Genomic DNA, 324 nt, shown 5'->3' on the forward strand with positions numbered 1-324 from the left:
TTTACGCGTTGCATCGCGCCGCGTAAACATAAAACCATGTCTGCATTTGTGATCGGAGAAATGACAAGCAATAAGTGCTACTCTACACTGCTCAAAACTCATGTTTGAATCATCAGTGGCAAATTCTTTAAATATGAAAGCATACTTACAGGCTGTGAGTCAGCATTATTTGTCAGAAAACCGGCATTGTAGGCTACTCTCCCAGGAAACAATCCTCGTGCTCCGTAAAATGTATTGCACAAAACTGTTCTGGAACAGTATTGTAAATACAACTTAACCACTGATTATTAGTCGTGTCCTCTTTTGGAAGGCCAAACAAAGTAG

Source organism: Sinocyclocheilus anshuiensis, unplaced genomic scaffold, assembly GCF_001515605.1.
Source record: "Sinocyclocheilus anshuiensis isolate Anshui unplaced genomic scaffold, SAMN03320099.WGS_v1.1 scaffold1011, whole genome shotgun sequence".
NCBI classification, from domain to species: Eukaryota; Metazoa; Chordata; class Actinopteri; order Cypriniformes; family Cyprinidae; genus Sinocyclocheilus; species Sinocyclocheilus anshuiensis.